The sequence below is a fragment of the Hyperolius riggenbachi genome, chromosome 4, assembly GCF_040937935.1.
Source record: "Hyperolius riggenbachi isolate aHypRig1 chromosome 4, aHypRig1.pri, whole genome shotgun sequence".
NCBI lineage: Eukaryota > Metazoa > Chordata > Amphibia > Anura > Hyperoliidae > Hyperolius > Hyperolius riggenbachi.
This window is the reverse complement of record NC_090649.1, coordinates 482,581,850-482,601,306: the sequence shown is the minus strand read 5'-3', so window position 1 is coordinate 482,601,306 and position 19,457 is coordinate 482,581,850. Positions and strand designations below refer to the sequence as shown.

The following is a 19,457-nucleotide window of genomic DNA, read 5'->3' as shown; positions in this document are numbered from 1 at the left end:
GTGCATTGGGGGAGCGTTACAGGCTGCACTAATGTGCGCCTGTAACGTCTTAGTGTGAAAGCAGCCTCAAAGGAAATTAATACGGCAGCCTCCATATAATTCCCTCCTCAGGTTCACTTTAAGGCTCCTATACATTACCTAATTTTCCTGCAAGATCGACAAATTGATTCGATCATTTTATCGGATCGGGAGAGAATCGATTAAGTTCTATTCTGGTCGATCAATGGAAATTGCCCGATACCTGGTTGAATTGACCAATTTACTTGATCGGGCAGGATGGAAAAATATTGGTCGATCGTCAAGGAATTGGCTACTGTTCACATGATTTTGATTGACACAGAATTGCTTTATGCTTTTAGGCCTGGTGCACACCAAAACCCGCTAGCAGATCCGCAAAATGCTAGCAGATTTTTAAACGCTTTTTTTTATTTTTATGAGGCGTTTTGCTAGCGTTTTGCGGATTGCTGCTGCGGTTTTCAGTATAGTACATTTCATATATTGTTACAGTAAAGCTGTTACTGAACAGCTTCTGTAACAAAAACGCCTGCAAAACCGCTCTGAAGTGCCGTTTTTCAGAGCGGTTTGCGTTTTTCCTATACTTAACATTGAGGCAGAAACGCACCCGCAATCCAAAAAATGCCTCACCCAGGCATTTTTCGTTTCTGCAAAACGCCTGCCACTCTGGTGTGCACCACCCCATTGAGATACATTGACCAAGCGGATCCGCAGCCGCAAGCGGATCTGAAAACGCCCAAAAAGCCGCCCGGTGTGCACCAGCCCTTTGAGCATGGAGGAACAACATCATTCAGATCAATAAGTGAAGGATCATTGCACAGGATATAGCTTGTAGTGTGTGGGCCACTAGTCGATCAACTTTTGGCCAACCACACTGGCCTCAATTCACTAAGCAGTTTAGACTAGTCTACTGATGGTTTTTAATCTACTGATGGTTTGGTCAGTTGCATCAAAGGGGAATTCACTATTACCAAATGTTTTAGACCTGTGTTTAGACCTGGTCTAAACCATTTGGTAATTGGGTCTGTAAAGCAGGGGAAATGATCAAAAGATGCAATTCACAAACGTGTAGCTATGACTGACATCCTTCCCCTCTGATAAGCTCTCCTCTGCATACAATTAAACTCCTGCATAATTAGTTCAAAAGGTTCCATCCTTAACCACTTGAGGACCCACCCTTTACCCCCCCTTAAGGACCAGCGCTGTTTGTTTGGATCTGTGCTGGGTGGGCTCTGCAGCCCCCAGCACAGATCCGCGGCCACACAGAGCGATCAGATCGCCCCCCTTTTTTCCCCCCTATGGGGATGATGTGCAGGGGGGGTCTGATCGCTCCTACTTGCAGGCATTTTGCGGGGGGGGCACCTCAAAGCCCCCCCCGCGGCGACATTCTCCCCCCTCCCTCTCCTACCTTCTCCCCCGGGAGATCTGGGCTGCACAGGACGCTATCCGTCCTGTGCAGCCAGTGACAGGACGTCCCCTGTCACATGGCGGCGATCCCCGGCCGCTGATTGGCCGGGGATCGCCGATCTGCCTTACGGCGCTGCTGCGCAGCAGCGCCGTACAAATGTAAACAAAGCGGATTATTTCCGCTTGTGTTTACATTTAGCTTGCGAGCCGCCATCGGCGGCCCGCAGGCTATTCACGGAGCCCCCCGCCGTGATTTGACAGGAAGCAGCCGCTCGCACGAGCGGCTGCTTCCTGATTAATCAGCCTGCAGCTGGCGACGCAGTACTGCGTCGCTGGTCCTGCAGCTGCCACTTTGCCGACGCACGGTATAAGCGTGCGGTCGGCAAGTGGTTAAGGTGCGTACACACATGCGACTATAGTCGTTTGTAACGATCGTTCCCCGATCTTTACCAACGACGATCGTTACAAAAAACGAACCACCGACTATTAAGGCAAACGACGAACAAGCCAAATCGCTACAAAAGAAAGTTCTGTCTCGGCGGATTTTAACCAACGACGATCGTTTGCAAAAGTAGTACATCGTTGGAAACGGTCGTTCGTACTAGGCTTGACATGCGCATTTCACTATTTCTCTGTGAAACTTCTCATTTTTATGCGCAGGCGCAATAGTTGCTTTATGTGATGTAACGTTCCTTCTAACGATCAGATCGTTACACACCTTTTAAAACTAACTTTACTCAGGTCGTTCTTTCATCAATTAAAAGTTCGTTCGTCGTTCTCAACGAACGATCGTTGTCGCATGTGTGTACGTAGCCATAGGGCCCGTTTCCACTAGTGCGACGCAATTTCGCCGGCATTCCGACGCTTGTAAAAACGCATGCGGGTGCGTTTCCGCATGCGTTTTTACCCGCGATTTCGCGTGCGATTTCGCATGGCATGGTGCCATGCGAAATTAACCATGACACTGCCAGGACAAAATAACATTGGGAAGGGTGCGAAATCGCACGCGAAATCGCGGGTAAAAACGCATGTACCAAACGCATGCGTTTTTACTATTAAATACATTAGCGGCGATTCGCACGGATTCCCGACGCAGGCGAAAACTGTGGGTCCCGCCGTGCAGATTTGGCCCGCTGCCAAATCGCTCCCGCATGCCGCACAGGTGGAAACAGCCCCATCCACTAACATTAGCTATGCGAATCCGCATGCAGTGCCCGCATGCGGATTCGCCCTAGTGGAAACGAGCCCTTACATATAAAATACCTCACAGAATGACTTTACCTACAGAAATCAGCTGGTCTAATCTCTGTCTGAAAAAGGGGGCGTGGTTACTCCTTGTTTGCCTTTGTGAACTGTGTAATTACTGAATGTAAAGCTCAGTACACACGTCCGATAAAGATTGTTCAAAAACGAACGATCACGATAATTGGAACGATAATCGCGCGGTAAAATCTTTCCAACGATCGTTTTTTTAAACGATAACGATCGTTATTGCTCAATCCAGCCAATCCAACCCGGCGGATTTTTTGCCCAGATAATCTGTCAATCGTTCGTGTGTGTACAGAGTTCAGGCGATAACGTTCGTCAGGAATGTTCTGCGCATGTATTAAATAGCTGCACGAACGTTAAATAACGAACTTCCCACTAATAAATATTGTTTAAAAATCAATATACGCGTACGGGTAAAAATAAATACCTTTACGTGTGTACTATGTTGGCTGATATTTTGTCGCGTCACTTCCGTTTGCGCACGCATCTATTATCGTTTGTCGTTGTGTACTTTTTCAAAAAATCACTAACGTATGTACACAGTCGTTCGTAACGAACAATTTTTTACTTCTCATTTTAATATTGTTCATACGTCATGAATCGTTCGTTACGAACGATCTTTATCGTACGTCTATACGAACCCTTAGACCAGGTCTGAAAACAGGTCTAAAACATGACACCAAACCACCAGTAGACTAAAAACCATCTGTAGACTAGTCTAAACTGCTTAGTGAATTGAGGCCACCGTAATTGATTGCCCGATAAAGTTGATCGCTGAAAGCAACACTGAAGTGATTTTAAAATATTAAATCAGATACTTATCTATGGAGAGCAGAGCCGGGACAAGGTCCTCCAGCACCCAAGGCTGAGACACCAAAGTGCGCCCCCCCATCCCTCCCACCCCAGCCGTCACACACTGATTGCTATTAGACTAAGAGGCGCCACAGGGCCCACAACCTCCCCAACACCTTAATATTTAGTTATATGGCTTGCAGTCACTGCCATGTATCCCCTTTTCTTATTCCTTTCTGCTTTAAACACAATTATGAATGATAGCTGAATGAATTCTGCGCCCCCTCCTACACTGCGCCCTGAGGCTGGAGCCTCTCCAGCCTATGCCTCGGCCCGGCCCTGATGGAGAGGGAAGGCTTTGGGTCCTAAAGAGTAGGCGTGCCCATTGGGTAGGTCGCAATCTACCAGTAGCTCACACAGGGCCGGCGCTACAATTAAGGCAAAGGAGGCAGCTGCCCCAGGGCCCCAGAGCTTGTAGGGGCCCCCAGTGGCTACAAGAGGAAAAAAAAATTTCAAAATCGGCCTTATAGTTTTTGAGAAAATCCATTTTAAAGTTTCAAAGGAAAAAAATACACATTTAAAAACCTGCCGACTTTAATGGTTAATAGCAAATCCACCTTAAATGCTAGAAACCCTAAATTTGCAGGATATGTTAAGGAGATCATTAGGAATAAGAGGAAAAAACAATTTTTCAAAAAGACCTTATAGTTTGAGAAAATCGATTTTAAAGTTTCAAAGGAAAAAAAGTATACTTTTAAATGCGGTAAATGCGTACGTACGAAAAGGGCGTCGGGAAAAAAGGGCGCGTGGTATAAACGATAAATGGAAATATCGTTTATAGAAATTATTGTGTAGAATTTCGTTTATAAATAGTGATTTAAAAATGTATAAATCACTAAATAATGTGTATGAGATCGGCAATTCTTAAAACGTTAATCTTCCCTGTTTGTAAAGTGAAACTTATATTTTCGTTTATTAAAAACCCTCCCTGTACCTATCCCTAACCCCTAGACCCCCTGTTGGTGCCTAAACCTAAGACCCCCCTGTTGGTGCCTAACCCTAAGACCCCCCTGTTGGTGCCTAACCCTAAGACCCCCCTGTTGGTGCCTAACCCTAAGACCCCCCTGTTGGTGCCTAACCCTAAGACCCCCCTGTTAGTGCCTAAACCTAAGACCCCCCTGTTAGTGCCTAAACCTAAGACCCCCCTGTAGGTGCTTAACCCTAAGACCCCCCTGTAGGTGCCTAACCCTAAGACCCCCCTGTTGGTGCCTAAACCTAAGACCCCCCTGTTAGTGCCTAAACCTAAGACCCCCCTGTAGGTGCCTAAACCTAAGACCCCCCTGTTGGTGCCTAAACCTAAAACCCCCTATGGATAATAATGTTTTACAGACATGAATAAATAAAGAATGTAAAGAAAAAAAATGTAAATTATTTTTTTGGGTGGATAATAATGTGTTAGAAATGTTTTAAAAATAGTGATTTATTATCTTCATAAACGTTATTCGTCACGGGCTCATTTTGTAAACTTAAATCATCACAAACATAGTTATAAATCCTTAAAAATCTCCGGGCGCCGTTATAAATCCTTAAAAATCTCCGGCGCCTTATTTTCCCCGTTCAGCGCCCATTAAACGATATTTATAATGAAAGTGAATGGGGCGCCCTTTTTGTCCACTTGTCTCATGCGCCCAAATCTACTGCTTCCACTTTTAAATGCGGTAAATGTCACTTTTAGTAGCAAACCTAACGGTAGTGTAATTTTACATGCATCAAACGAAAGCGCAATAAATTTCCTGACGGGGTTTCCAGGGGGTCCATACGCAGCCGCAGCGCTTTGGCCAGGGATCGCTATACAGCCGCAACATGGCTGTATGAAGATCCCTGGCATGTTTTCCTATTTTCCCAATTTTTTTTTTTATGTTTAGAGTGTGGGAGTTTAAAAAGAAAATTGTGGGATCCCCCCTCCTGAAACTTTTTAACCCCTTGTCCCCCATGCAGGCTGGGATAGCCAGAATGTGGAGCTCCGACCAATTGGGACTTCACACCCTGACTATACCAGCTGCAAAAAAGGTCCCCTAATGCCGATTTTTGTTCCGGGGTATATGTTGGGGGGGCCCCCCAGGTTTATTTTGCCCTGGGGCCCCATTGTTGCTTAAACCGGCCCTGAGCTCACAAACAACTTCATGGTAGATTCTGCACTACATTTTCCATTCTGTATATACAGTTGTGCTTCTACAATTGTACATAAATAGATCATTTTGACTTGCTGCTTTTCCTGTCCTCTCCTGGCCTCCTCGTTCCAGAAATGTCCCAGTTAGCAGTCTTTGATTGATGGGTCAGAGACTGCTCAATTCCACCGCTACATGAGGCTTCGGCAATCTTCAGGAGCTCAAGTGCTTCCAAAAATGGGTGGCTCCGTACTGCGGCTGCATTTGCACGCTCTCTCACGGACTCGCGCATGCGCAGTATGGAGCTACCAGTGTTCGGGAACTCACAGGCCCAGAGCTTTCCCGCTCCTTAGGTGAGTATCTATTTGTTAGTTCTTTTGCCTTCAAATTTTGCTTTAACCGCCTCCCGACCGCCTAACGCCAGGGATGGTCGTAGTCAGCCTTTGCTACGCTGGAACTACGCGTAGTTTTACGCAGTTACGCTTTGCCAAACTACAGCATCGAAATCAAATATTCACTTCGTATGCATTTCATAGGACGAGTTAAAATACGCAATTACGCGTAGTGCGAAGCGTAGTGTATGCGGATGCTTATGCCCGTATGCAGAAAATTTTACGCATTACTTCCTCTTTAAATGCTTATACTGGGAACTCTTCTATGCGTACATTCCCCTTTCCAATGTGTAAATTTGTAAGCATACAATCGCACGTGGAAAATTGCAGGAGCAACGCATTTTACGCAATACACATGTTAACTGCGCATAGGGGGCGTAAGCTACACGTAGCGGTGCTTTGCTACGCGTAAATTCGTAAGCGTAGTTTTGAAACTTCACCTATGAAATACGATGCGTAAATTCGCACTGGCGTAGTTTCTGCTCATCCCTGCCTAACGCTGATCGGTGGCAGAAGTGTGTCACTCTCGGGTCTCAGCAATGTCAATAGGCATTATCTCACGATGTGTGAGATTTGCAGCACGTTCCCTGCAGTCAACACAGCAGGGCACAGCAAACAGCCTGCCAGCTGCGATCGGAGCTGACAGGCTGTTATTTACATTCAAAATGATGATAAACAAGTGTACAGTGCTGTGATCTAGCACATCGCTGTACAGAGGACAGCCTTGACAAAGGCAGCAGCCGAGCAGTCATAGCTACCCACACAGTAAATGTTAAGCCTGTTATAATGCTGACTTAGCCGAAGTCTTGAAAATGTATTTAAAATGCATTTACCCAAACTAATTGCTTATTAAGCCCGTCAAACGGTTAGCGAACTCGTCAAGCAGGTTAATGAGATGTTACATTTTCTGATATGAAAAATTAACAAGGTAATATAATGCAGGGGTCTCGCAGGCCATTAGTATTTATACGTTTGTGGCAAGGGCACAGGATTGGCATCGCCCCCGAAATGCCCTGAAATTAATCCTGGCCTTGCGTTCCTCTCCATTCTCCCATATTAATCATATCTTTCAGCAAGATAATGAGAGCCGGGCTTTCACCACGGCTATTATGCCTACGCTGGGACTGAAGAATGATTTAACCATCGTGTAACAATCTAGCTGCTGCGCATTCCTCTTTACCTGTCAATCAGCACAACTGTAGCAATATGGAGGCGCTAATTTGGAGATGTTCACTTAAGTGTGTGGAGGGCTTGCCAGATGTTTCTATCGTAGGGATTCGAGTCTGAGCTCCTTTAGGGACAGCTAATGACATGAATATGTTCAGCGTACTTAGTAAAATGTTGCAGAAAATGTCAGCGCTGTGTAAATTCATATTAGCTGCAGCAGTTCGGTGGTCCAGTAGCTAGCAATCCTGCCCAGCAACACCAGAGTCTCAGGTTTGATTGCCAGGCTGAACATTATTGCAGTAGGTTTGTACGAGTTTACTCTCACATCACTAAAACATACCGGTAGGTTAAAGAACCATAGCCATCGGCTTTTTGTTTTTAACAGCCTGCCAGCCGTGATTGCGGGCTGGCAGGCTGATCACACAGGGAAAGATTACACATGCGGGTGCATGTTCCCTGCTAATCTCCGCCCCCAGGACTTGACGCCAATCGGCGTTAGTTTTTCCGGGGGGAGCCACTCCGCCGCCAATTGGCGTGAGGCGGTCGCAGAGTGGTCAAGGCCTCTTTTACAGTATACGCTGAAAAAATGATGCGTTTTAACTTTCCATAGCAGTGCATTGTGAAAAAGCTTACAGTTAAAATGTGTGAAGTGTGAACTGAGCCATAGGGAAACATGGACATTGCTTTTAAAACCAGTTGTCCTTTCAGTTATAACTGAGAGCAACTGATTAATTAGTGTAAAAGGACCTTAAGGTCCTTCACACTAGAGCTCTTTTGCACTAGAGCCCATTTGCTGCGTTTCAACGCAAAGTCAAAACTTTGCGTTAACCAAAGTAAAATGAAAGTCATACCCGACGCTGCATTTCGATGCGTTGCGGTACGACGCACCCGGGTGCTTTTTATCGTTGAGAGCCTGCGTTTTCCCGTCAGGTGAATTAATAGCTAACGCCGCTGATAGCGTCGCACTGCAGCATCCTGAAGACACGCCGCAGGCTATTTAACACGTGCAGGAGAACGGCTCAGCACGCATTCTAGATGTGAAAGAGCCCTTAGGCCTCATTCACAATTTTTTGCGCAGATGGCTGTGCGATTAAAGTGCCATATGCGCTACTATGCCCTGCGCTGCAGCGCATATGATGGGAATGGTAGAAGGGCTGTCTATGCCTTTCTACCGTTCTTGCACGTCGCACACTATGTGCGCTACCAACATGCGCACGGCAGCGAGCATAGTCTGAACGAGCGGGTTATGCACGCGTATTGTAGGATATTGTGAGAGGGATGGATAGATTTAGCTGCAGCATTCATGATGGATTGCAGAGGCCAGAGTCTTGTTAGTGGAACACCTGATAAGAGTGTGTTGCCGTAGAGATAATGAGAGCGTCTACCGCGAGTTTGCCGGTCTCCGGGGATGGGAAGGGGTGTGTTGTGAACATGTTGCAGGGGTGGAAGTGGTAATTGGCTTCCCCCCAAATCGGCCCTAGATTACATCAAGGATGTCAAACGATGATCATGTCACGGGTATTAGATTGTGAGTTGCTTCGAGAGACGGTTTATTTAGTGTACCCTTTATAGCGAGAAGAGGGAAATGGCAAACACTCAAATCAAACAGCACTTGGTTTATACAGGGCTGTAAAAACGTATTAGGAGCTAAAAGAACAATTTATCAAAAACTAAAAAATTCGACGTTTACAATTTTTACAGGAAGCCAAGGCTGGATTTACAGTATATACTATATTTTCCACCCCTAGGCTAGCTTATTGGTTTGCCCCTTTCCATGTGCTGCTATCCTCTCCCCTCCCCCCCCCCCCCCCCCCCCCATTTCATCAGCAGCACCCTCTTTCCCACAAGCAGAGCCGGGACAAGGTCCTCCAGCACCCAAGGCTGAGACACCAAAGTGCGCCCCTCCATCCCTCCCACCCCAGCTGTCACACACTGATTGCTATTAGACTAAGAGGCGCCCCAGGGCCCACAACCTCCCCAACACCTTAATATGTAGTTATCTGGCTTGCAGTCACTTCCATGTATCCCCTTTTCTTATTTCTTTCTGCTTCAAACACAATTAGGAATGACAGCTGAATGAATTCTGCGCCCCCTCCTACACTGCGCCCTGAGGCTGGAGCCTCTCCAGCCTATGCCTCGGCCCGGCCCTGCCCACAAGGAACAGCCTGTACTGCAGCCGTTCTTTCGTATACAGCATCTTAGTGCAGCAGCTCCCCCCTTTCCATTTGTTGCTCCCAGGGATGAGCAGTGCAAATATACGCGTCGTAGTTCGCATCTACGCATCGTAGTTCATAGGAAAAGTTTCAAAAGTACACTTATGCATTTATGCGTAGCGAAGTACAGCTCTGCATAGTTTACGCATGCTACACCTAGTTGACGTGTATTGCGAAGTAAACTACGAATGCGGGGGGGAATTAATGTGGAAATTTTTCTGCATGGGGCATAAGCGTCCGCATACACTACGATTCGCACTTCGCGTAATGGCGTATTTTAACGTGTAGTTTATGAAATGCATTCGTAATTGAAATTTGATTTAGAAGTCGTAGTTTGGCGAAGCGTAATTGAGGCAAACTAGGCGTATTTCCAGCGTAGCGTATTTGGCTCACTACGATCGTCCCTGGTTGCTCCCCAATCATGGCCGGATTTCAGGCAAGAATACAAAAAGCCTGTGGCGCCAGAAAGCAAGGGGTGGGCAGCGGGTTGGCACACTCATGCAATCAGGCTACATGTGAACTATAGCAAGTGTCTGTGACTGAGGGAATGAACAGCAGCAAAAGTAAGCAGCATATTGTCTGTGACCTAAGCTGCCACTCATCATCATCTTCATGACCAACTCCTCCCTCCACCCAGCTCCAATCAGAGCGGAAAGCATTGATTTGGCCCATAAATGGAATAAACATTATAACCATTCGGACCATTTGGCCTAGTGCACACCAGAGTGGTTCTGCTGCTGTTTGCGATCCGCTCGCAGGTGCGGATACGCTTGGGTAATGTATTTCAATGGGCTGGTGCACACCAGAGCGGGAGGCGTTTTGCAGAAACGCATACTCCCGGGCTGCTGCAGATTTTGGATTGCGGATGCGTTTCTGCCTCAATGTTAAGTATAGGAAAAACGCAAACCGCTTTGAAAAACGCCTGTTCAGAGCGGTTTTGCCAGCGTTTTTTGTTACAGTAGCTGTTCAGTAACAGCTTTACTGTAACAATACATGAAATCTACTACACCAAAAACGCTTCACAAAACCGCAAAATGCTAGCTGAAACGCTACAGAAAAAGAAGAAAAAGCGTTTCAAAATCTGCTAGCGTTTTGTGGATCTGCTAGCGGTTTTGGTGTGCACTGGGCCTTTCAGATGTAATCAATCTACAAATTAATTGATAAAATGATTGACAAAATTGGTTGTTTTTAGTCAACTGGCACTTTCAACACTGTCCAATCCAATCAATCAATCAATCAATCAATCGGAAGGTTGATTGTTAAGTAAAATTGCATTGTTAATAAGCATCTTTACATACATTGTTTTCTGGGACCAATAAAAGTGTGTAAGTGTGATAGGGGGTTTGCTGTTTGTCAGGGAGTGGCTGGTGATAGTGGCCTTGGGCGGTGAAACATACAAATTCGTCCCTGTCCCCAATTACAGTCTCTCTATTCAATGTGCAGCTTCCTCTACCATATGCAGAAACATCTATTGCATGTCCAGCCGCCCCTTTGGGCTGTCTCTTGTTTCCCTGTACCAAACTCTGTCAAATGTTTACAAAACTTGGTAGCAAACATCCAGCATGATTTGGGAGCTCTAGATGAAGTGGTTGATTTTGGTGCAGCGTCGTGGATGGGATTTGGGCACCGTAATGTGAATTAAGATTATAACAGTGCTCACTGACTAATGCGATAGCCGGGGGCACAAATTATGATAAAAAGTGGGATAATTCAGCCTCCGGCAATAGCCGGAGCTCGAATTTGGTGGGTAGAGGAATAATTAGGTGGACATTAGAGAATAAATTTGACAATAGACAGGAGTATAGTTAGAGCAGAGTGAGTCGTCTTTCAGCTTCACCCTGCGCTCAAATTTATGCAGTATATCTACGCCCTGGGGAACTTCATCTAATGTCCCAGGGACGTAGATATGTCTATTGCCAGTGCACACTCCCGTACACGTTCTCATCGACGCCCGTTAGTGGGGAGGTCAGTGAATGGTAACTCAGTTCCCATTCATTGATCTAAGTCCCCGTGTTAATGATCGCTGGCATCAATGAGATACCCGTGGTCATTGTAACAAAAACAGTAACACACGCGTTATTTCCTGTTCGCATACTAACAGTACGCACAGGAAGAATCAGCCTGGGGACATCTTGATGCCAAATAGTAAAATTATGCCTACATACTTTTTTTTATTATTATAAATTACATATATCTCCCATTAAATTTAAGCCCTTACCTCCCCACTTGCCCGTAGTCACCCAAAAAAATAATTTGCATGTAAAAAAAGACCTTTAGGCTGCTTACACACCAAGACGTTACAGGCGCACGTTAGTGCGCCTGTAACGCTCCCCCAACGCACAGCAATGTAACACAAGTGGGCTGTTCACACAGCCCACGTTGCGTTACACATGTAACGCTGCACGTTCTGTGCAAAGTGCAGCATGCTACGACGTTGGAGCGGCTATAGCCGCGTTAGACTGTTTGCACATGCGCAGAGGGGGGCGGAGAGGAGGCGGGGAGAGCCAGCTACAGTAGCCGCGCACATGGCTACTTAATATTCACTGCACTGGCGGGCGCTGATTGGCCGGCGGGACCACGTGATGCGGAGTGTCTCGCTCCGCATCACGTGGTCCCGCTGGCCAATCAGCGCCACTCTGGGAGACATTATAGGACTCGAGCCGCCTAACGCGGCTCACTCTACCGTCGGCTCTTGCAGCACCATACGTTGTGTTAGGTGCACGTTATGCGACCTTAACGTGCCACCTAATGCAACGTCTTGGTGTGCAAGAAGCCTAAAACAAATGCATAAATACCTTAGGGACTTAACTTTTTTAAAATTAAGGCCATGAGGGTATATTTTACGGTTATCTTTGCAAATAAGGACTTTACACCTTTATTTCTAGATAAAATACTGTTGCCATACATTGTGATCGGGACATAATTTAAATGGTTTAATAATTGGTACAAATGGACAAATAAAATACGTGGGTTTTAATTACAGTGGCATGTATTATTTAAAAAATATAATGGCTGAAAACTGAGAAATGTTTTTTTTATCAATGTTTTACTTATTATTGCCATTAAAATGCATTTAGAATAATTCTTAGCATAATGTACCACCCAAGGAAAGCCTAATTAGTGGCGAAAAAACAAGCTATAGATCATTTCCTTGAGATAAGTAGTGTTAAAGTTATTTGTGAATTAAAGGGAGAAGCGCTGAGATGTGAAAATTACTCTGGAAAAAAACCCTCAGTGGTCAACTAGTTAATGTATGCGCTCAAGAGGTTCCCTTTAAGTAAGCTGAGCGCTTGGGGTCTATTGCAAAGCTTTATAGATCCTGGCGGCAGAAAATCGGAGATAAACTTTTCCGGGAGCTGTAAGCCTTTCTTTCTGTTACACTAGAAACTGACGCAAAGCTCCAAGGAAGATAATCCTCGTCTTTCATATCATTTCCAATTTTTTCTTGCAGCTCCTTAATCCCATTAGAGATGAACACGCCAGGCTCAGGGGTGCTGCTGCGGTGCAAGACGGAGCCCGGCGGCATTCTTTAGTATTGGGGAAATCTTAGAAATATCTACATGCTTGTTGTGAACTTGGTGACCCGGGAGTGGGATCATCATCAGATTCTGAAGGCAGAGGCGTACCTAGGGAAAACTACGCTCATGGCAAACACTGGGGGGGAGTGCATCCTATAAATATCTTAACATGTATTCTTGGAGGAGAGAAAGGGGGAGAAAGGGAATCTGTATGGAGAACACCAAGGATGTTATGGAGCGCTGCCCCCAGTAAAAGGCGCCCATGGCACATGCCATACTTGCACCCCTGTAGATACGCCTCTGTCTGGAGGTCCATTCAGAAAGGGAATACGAGGAATGGAAAACCACGTGGAAGGGCATAGCTAGTATCTCCTTGAATATTGCTTCTAGTGATGAGCACAAATTTCAAATAAGCGTAATTTCACATTGTAATTCGCAATGATGTGATGTGACATCGTAATGTGAAATTTCAGGTAAAATTGTAATTAATTGCATTTGTAAACGTAATCAGGAACCACAATTTCCCATAACTTGTGCTGGGTCACTTTAGCGTTAACAGCAAATCCCCCAAACATGCTATCATCCATCATTTCCTTTGAATTTTTAAAATCGATTTTTCTCAAAAACTACAGGGTCTTTTTTTTTTTTTTTTAATTATGGTTTTTGTTGTGTTCCCACCGTTCTTTTTAACATGCATATCAGTTTTGGTGATCAGGTTTGCTATTAACCTCTATAGTTGGCACGAAATCACGCAAAAATTACATGAAATAACGAAGCGATTACACAAAATCGGTTAAATGTCCAAATCATAATTACGTATGGGCGTAAGATCATCCCTAGGGGTGATCACAGATATGCAAATTATTTTGTGTTGATGCAAATGTATGCAACATTTTATGCAAATGTACGCAACTTGAAAATTCTCAAATTGCATACATTTGCATACAAATTTGCATAATTTCAGGAAAATGTATATCTCATCTCATTGATCATCCCTACTAATCACCACTCCAGAAGTAGCTCTTGTCATGATACTACGATATTGGGGGCCTGCAAGGACAGCTAGCTTAGGCCCAAACTTCTCTGACCGGTGACTGAGCCTGTGGTCATAAGGGCACCATACTTGAGTCTTTATTCAATTCACTTTTTCTGCTAAGTTTTCTCCAATGAGATTATTTGTTTTTCTTCTGTTTAAAGTAATTTTTTAGAACTCTGCAATTACAAAAAGTACCAAAAAGTAGGTGAAAAATTATTCTGTTTTATATGTTAACACCTTATCAATAAAATGCCTTCTAAAGGATACATGAGCTGGGGAACAAATGCTGTTTTATTTACCTGGGGTCTCCTCCAGCCCCTAAAAGCCTCTGTGTCCCTCACCACCGCTCCACTGGCAGCCACTTTTCTAGGGGCCTCTCCGTAACAGGTGCACTTCTTTGCATGCACGAGTGCTATTTACTCTGGAGGTTCACTTTAAAGGATACGCGAAGTGACATGTGACATGATGAGATAGACATGGGTATGTACAGTGCCAAGCACACATATAACTATGCTGTATTCATTTTTTTCTTTCTCTGCCTGAAAGAGTTAAATATCAGGTATGTAAGTGGCTGACTCAGTCCTGACTCAGACAGGAAGTGACTACAGTGTGACCCTTACTGATAAGAAATTACAACTATAAAACACTTTCCTAGCAGAAAATGGCTTCTGAGAGCAAGAAAGAGATAAAAAGGGTCAATAGTTCATAGATTTCAGCTCTGGCATACTTCAATGAATGTGTCATTTCGCGAAAACAATAAAACAGTTAAAACTTAAAAAGTAGATTTCAACATAAAAAAAAACTGTGGAAGATCTTAGAGACACTGAAGCGAAAAAAAAAAAAAATGATGATATAATGATTTGTATGTGTAGTACAGCCAAGAAATAAAACAGTAGGAGCAGAGACATAAGTCTGATATTGTTTCCAGTACAAGAAGAGTTAAGAAACTCCAGTTGTTATCTATGCAAAAAAGCCATTGAGCTCCACGACTTTCAAAGCTGTAGAGAGCTCTGTCTTCTAAACCTTGTTATCTCAACTGTCTCTAAATGTATTGTTTGTTTTCCTGCAGAGAACAGGTCAAAAGTTCACTAGCCTGCTCTGTAAAATAATTTAGAATGCTGAGTAGTGTGTAAACTGCAAATGCAGTATTAAGCCCCATCTACACCACACAATTTTTTGTTCGAATCGATACAATCCGACATGTCCGATCGGGATTCGATTCAATTCAATTTGCCATTGCAAAATAATGGCAAATTGAATCAAATCGAATCCAAATCGGACATGTCGGATTGAATTGAAAATGAATCGAATTGGACAAAATAATTGTATGGTGTAGATGGGGCTTTAGAGAATGATGCAGTGTTATAAAAAAAAAAAACATTATAACTGAAATAAAAATATGAGACTCTTTTCTTTGCTACTAATGATCTAGTAATTATCCGTACTACACAACCAGTTTATTATATCATAATTTTGTTTCCGCTTTAGTGTCTCTTTAAAAAGTCATTTTTAGGAGAAGGAAGATAGATACAATTGTTTATTTCATTCGTTTCTTTTCGCCTCTGGTGTCCTTTAACCTCTTGAGGACTGCAGTGCTAATCCCCCCTAGTGACCAGGCCATTTTTAGTAAAATGTGCCACTGCAGCTTTAAGGCTAAGCTGCAGGGCCGCACAACATAGCACACAAGTGATTTCCCCCCCCCCCCCCCCTTTTCTCCCCACCAACAGAGCTCTCTGTTGGTGGGGTCTGATCGCCCCCAGATTGTTTTTTTTTTTTTACAAATATTTTTGTTCCTGGTATTATAAAAAAAAAGTATGTTCCTTTAAATAGATTCCCTCCCTCCCTCCTTCCCCACAGCCAGCCAATTGTGGTGATCTGCTGTCATAGGCTTCTGCCTATGAGAGCCGATCACTCTCCAGTGTCGCAGGGGGACAGCCGTGTCACAAGGCTGTCCCCAGTACAGCGCTGCTGACGATCGCAGCGCTGTACATGTAAATAGACGGCGATCACGCCGTCTAACAGTCTCCCGAGCGGCAATAGCCGCTTGGAGACTGAAGGCGGGGCGGAGCTCCGCCCCCCCAAGCAGGAGATGCGCGTGCAGCCTGCGCGCGATCTTCTATATTAACTGGCCCCAGGACTTTTACGCCAATCGGTGTTAGGCGGTCCTGGGGCTGCCGCCGCGGCCACGCCCATCGGCGTGACGCGGTCGGCAAGAGGTTAAAGGTTAATATGCTGACGCGTTTTCTTTTAGAGCAGAGAGGAAGTTCTGAGTTCAAGTCCACTTTATGTATTGTTCCAGTTAAATAATCTCATGTCACACGTGTATTTGTTCAGCTTCATGGCTATGGAAAAGCATATTAAAAATTCATTTTGAAATAAAAGCCCTTCTTCCTGGAGTTGTTACTTAAATATAATAATACCTCGGTAAAGCGTGTGGTGTATTCCAGCGGTCACATGGGATCACTGCCCGCTGCTGCTGCTACTATCCCTGAATCCGAACAAGGGCTTTTGTGTGTGATTGGCTGCTGCTTTGCATTCAGAGTAGCGGCCCTAGCGGACCACCACGTGCCCTGCCATTGAGGTACATTTTAAAATCTCATGTTTGCATAATTACTATTAGATGTGAGTTATTATAATTTAATGTAGATTTAAGTTCTTGGGGAAAATGCATGATGACTATCATTAAAAAAATAAATTGCTCTCATTAAGTTTGCTCAGATGAACTTTTTCTGAACACATTCCTTCTGGGTATTTACCATGAAGCCTGTGCCATAATTACCCATTTTCAATCAAGGACTTAATATTAATTGAATGGAATTGTCAGATTAGGACGTTGGTTTCCAGTGGAATCCGTGTTTTATGCGTTTTGGAATTGGATCGTGTTCGGTGATTTAGGAGAGCATTATGTCCGATATCAGCAACAGGAAAAGTTCACTAATAGACTTTTAAGCATGAGGGACATCCATACTATACCAGGGAAAAAAAACACATACTGCATATACTCGAGTATAAGCCTAATTTTTGGGCCCAAAAAAGTGGGGGTCTCAGCTTATACTCGAGTCACTACTCTTTCAGTAACCCCCATAGGACCCCCACTATATGCACAGTGGTGCATCATCTGAGGGAGACCACACACTTCACATTTCAATGGTAGGTCCCAGCTAACCTCCTCTCAAGTTGTATCCTTGGAAGGCATACAGGGACAGTGTCTACTTAGTGGTGAGGATCCTTGCATTCCTATATCAAGTTTTAGATACATGACTATGTGGCTCTGTATTCCTTGCTTCATCATTATGCCAGCTTAAACTTTGCAACAGGAGTTCCTTGCATGTCTATCTCCATTGTAGGCCTATGTTCTGGCTTATTATTGCAATCTGCTGAATTTATGCTGCTTTTCTAATATATGATTGTGGCCGGCCATGGCTGTGAGTAGTGTTGTGGTTGTGGCTTTTGCAACCCCCGGCTTATACTCGGGTCAAACCATTTTTTCTTGTTTTTTTTAAAGGGGCACTATTGCAAAAAATTTTAAAATATGTGCAAACATAGACAAATAACAATTACATTTTTTCCAGAGTAAAATGAGCCATAAATTACTTTTCTCCTATGTTGCTGTCACTTACAGTAGGTAGTAGAAATATGACAGAAGTGACAGGTTTTGGAATAGTCCATCTCTTCATAGGGGATTCTCAGCAAGGCTTTTATTCTTTATAACGATATTCCATAAAAAGGATTTATACAAAGATGCCGGCCAGCTCGCTGCACAGTTTGTTGCCAATTCGACAGAGCAACTGCCATTCACTAAGTACTTTTGAAAATAAATAATTCCCTGAGAATCCCCCCATGAAGAGATGGACTAGTCCAAAACCTGTCGCTTCTGTCAGATTTCTACTACCTACTGTAAGTGACAGCAACATAGGAGAAAAGTAATTTATGGCTCATTTTACTCTGGAAAAACGTACTACTTATTTGTTTATGTTTGCACATATTTTAAATTTTACAATTTTTCGCCATAGTGCCCCTTTAAGGAAAAAAGTTGAAGGGTCGGCTTATACTCAAGCGTATTCAGTATATAAGTAGATAAATACTTGTTCTACTTACATAACATATGTATTGTACTGTCCACATTAAATAAAAAGAAAACTATTCCAGGCATTCCCCATCTTTACTGCTTCTAACTGAAGCCAATCCTGATGTAATTTCCTCCCTAACTCTTTTTTTCCCCTCCTCTACCTGAAATGATTATATCTAGTTTGCTTTGTAAATGTCTGTGAGCAGAACATAAATCGGATTTCAGCAGCTTCCGCAGAGGGGTGAGATGATTTACCTTTTATTTCCATTCTGAACCAGGTGTCACACTGAACTGCCCTCAGCCAATCAGTAAGGAGCAGGAATGTGGGAGGGGAATAAGGGAAGATAACGAGGCTTTTTTTAGCTTCCCTATCCCAAGCAATATACCAAATAGAGCCAGGCTGACTGAGATAAGATTCATTACAGCAGAAACATTTATGATTATATTGGCATGCTTGCAGTGTAGGGTCAGCATGTAGACTACATAATAAACACAGAGCAGTGGGTAATAGGAATTTTATTTTATAGCTGTCAATCCCTCTTTAAAAGAATATTTTCAAGGGTTGCAAGAGTTCAAGTGTTGTATAGGTTTAAAACCGCTGATGGACAGACAATTTCTACATATTCTTAGTTTGATCAACTTTTTTATTTTTGCAAAGATTGAGTTTATGAGAAAGCTATTCTTAGGGCCCGTTCACACTTAGAACCGCAGAACGCCGGCGATTACCGCCGGCGTTTTGCGGTAGTGATTTTCCCGCGATTAGCGCGGAAAAATCACTGGACACTGCGGTGGGTTTGGAGCGATCGCGATTAGCGTGCTGTGCACACTAATCACAATCGCTAATCGCCGAACGCTCATCGCCGGCAAACCGCTGCATGCTCAGGTGAGAACGGGCCCTTACTCTCCAATACTTGGGAGACATCTTTAAAGAAACCCAGAAATGAACGCTTTGGCACAAAATAAACATACCCTCGATAGATTTTACTAAATAAATACTATACCTGGTATTTTCGCCGATCTGGTGTGCCATTTTTTTGTGTTTTTTTACTATAACTCCACACAAAACACAGTGCATCAGAAAAGCATATTATTTAGTGGGCTGTGTGCAAAATGAAATAATCATTTCTAAAAACTACTTATGACTAACAAATAGTTACATAGTTATTTTGGTTGAAAAAAGACATACGTCCATCGAGTTCAACCAGTATAAAGTACAACACCAGCCTGCTCCCTCACATATCCCTGTTGATCCAGAGGAAGGCGAAAAAACCCTTACAAGGCATGGTCCAATTAGCCCCTAAAGGGAAAAATTCCTTCCCGACTCCAGATGGCAATCAGATAAAATCCCTGGATCAACATCATTAGGCATTACCTAGTAATTGTAGCCATGGATGTCTTTCAACGCAAGGAA

At 44.0% G+C, this 19,457-nt stretch overlaps 1 protein-coding gene across 1 annotated transcript in view; it reads left to right on the top strand.

Annotated features, from left to right (window-relative positions):
* The window catches only part of KCNH1 (potassium voltage-gated channel subfamily H member 1), a 423,679-nt gene that overhangs the window by 335,048 nt on the left and 69,174 nt on the right, over positions 1 to 19,457 (top strand). The gene's annotated exons all lie outside the window — the stretch shown is intronic.